Raw genomic sequence first — 2,289 nt, forward strand, 5'->3', positions numbered from 1 at the left:
AAAAATTATACTATTATTGGAACAAAATGGGTTTTTAGAAACAAGAAAGATGAGTCTGGAGTCATTACTAGAAATAAGGCTCGACTTGTAGCCCAAGGTTTTAATCAAGAAGAAGGAATCGATTATGATGAGACATATGCACCTGTCGCAAGATTAGAAGCTATTCGAATGCTACTTGCATATGCTTGTTATAAAGATTTCAAACTTTTTCAAATGGATGTTAAAAGTGCTTTCTTAAATGGTTTTATAAATGAAGAGGTATATGTTGAGCAACCTCCAGGTTTTGAAAATCATATTTCCCCAAATCATGTTTTCAAACTCACAAAAGCACTATATGGACTTAAACAAGCTCCTAGAGCTTGGTACGAGAGACTCAGTGGTTTCTTGATTGAAAAAGGTTTTTCAAGAGGAAAAATCGACACAACTCTTTTCATTAAATATGAAAATGATGATATTCTTTTGATTCAGATTTATGTTGATGATATAATATTCGGTGCTACTAATGAAAATATGTGTCAAGTTTTTGCTAAGACTATGCAGGAAGAATTTGAGATGAGCATGATGGGTGAACTTACATTCTTTCTCGGATTGCAAATTAAGCAAGCAAAAAGTGGGACATTCATCAATCAATCAAAATATATTAAGGAATTACTGAAGAAGTTTGGGATGGAAAATGCTAAGGAAATTGGAACACCAATGAGCCCATCAACTAAACTTGATAAAGATGAATCCGGTAAGCCAGTTGACTCGAAGATATATCGAGGTATGATTGGTAGCTTATTATATTTAACAGCCAGTAGACCAGATATTATGTTTAGTGTGTGCTTATGTGCACGTTTTCAATCATCTCCAAAAGAATCACATTTAATTGCAGTTAAGCGCATTCTTAGATATCTTAGTGGTACAATTAACTTAGGGTTATGGTACCCTAAGCACACATCTTTCGATCTAATCAGCTACACAGATGCAGATTATGCTGGCTGTAAAATAGATCGAAAAAGCACTAGTGGAGCATGCCATTTCTTAGGTCATGCATTAGTTTCCTGGTTTAGTAAAAAACAAAATTCTGTTGCACTATCTACTGCTGAGGCAGAATATGTTGCTGCGGGTAGTTGTTGTGCTCAAGTTCTCTACATGAAGCAACAACTTGAAGATTTTAAACTCATGTATAATCACATTCCAATCAAATGTGATAATACAAGTGCTATAAATCTTTCAAAGAACCCAATACAACATTCTAGAACTAAGCATATTGAAATAAGGTATCATTTTCTTCGAGATCATGTGCAAAAAGGTGATATAATGTTAGAGTTCACAAACACACACGATCAGTTAGCAGATATTTTCACAAAACCTTTACCAGAAGATAGATTATGTATGATCAGAAGAGAAATAGGTATGATGCATGCTATGAATATCTCTTAAAAGATAGACCAGAGTCAATAAAAATAGAGATAGATTTTTTTTAATACTTTTACATAAATTTGAGATTCTTAGCCTCATGTTTGAGACGCTCATTCTCTTCATACAATATCATGTCATTCTTATTCATGGGAACCGGCAAGCGGAATGAAGAATCTAATAAAGATTTCAACTGTTTATTCTTCTGCCGAATGATTCCTTCCCTTGTGTGAGACTCTTGAACAATTTGTTGAAGTACAACAATTTGTTCTTTGAGCTTTTCAACTTCGTGATTTTTGGCTTGTAGCCGCTGAGAAAAAGCCACAATAGAGGAAGAGTAGCGAGTCCCAAGACTCACCAAGTCATAAATAGCATCAGAATCTGACTTATTAGTCAGATTATTATTTTCTTGCTGCAACATGGCACCAATGGTAGCTGCAGAAAGAACAGGAGGTTGAGATGCAGAATGCCTCATGGATGGATCTAGAGAAATGTTAGAAGAATGAGCCATTGAGAAAAGAATAGAAGGCTTAAAACGAGAATGCTGAAGGAATGCAAATGAGTTATAGAGATGAGATGAAAACTTGATGCGGATTAGATGAACTTCAGGACTGATTTTATAGAGATAGCATAAAGAATAAGACAAACTATTTTCTCTTCAAATCTTATTTAGTCAAAAGAAATACAAGATATGCTGGACACATATTGTCAAAAGTTTTCTTACTAAGCCAGCGAGATTAACAGTAGATTGTCCCTATTTTTCTAGTAAACGATGAACCTCTGCTGTTATCTGCCGATGTTGACCTTGTATCTGAACCCTTTCTCGTTCCAGCTCTTCTATTCGTGGTTGCAGATCATGAGCATACCAATCTGCAAATTTTTTCAACT

This window comes from Carya illinoinensis, chromosome 8, assembly GCF_018687715.1.
Source record: "Carya illinoinensis cultivar Pawnee chromosome 8, C.illinoinensisPawnee_v1, whole genome shotgun sequence".
NCBI classification, from domain to species: Eukaryota; Viridiplantae; Streptophyta; class Magnoliopsida; order Fagales; family Juglandaceae; genus Carya; species Carya illinoinensis.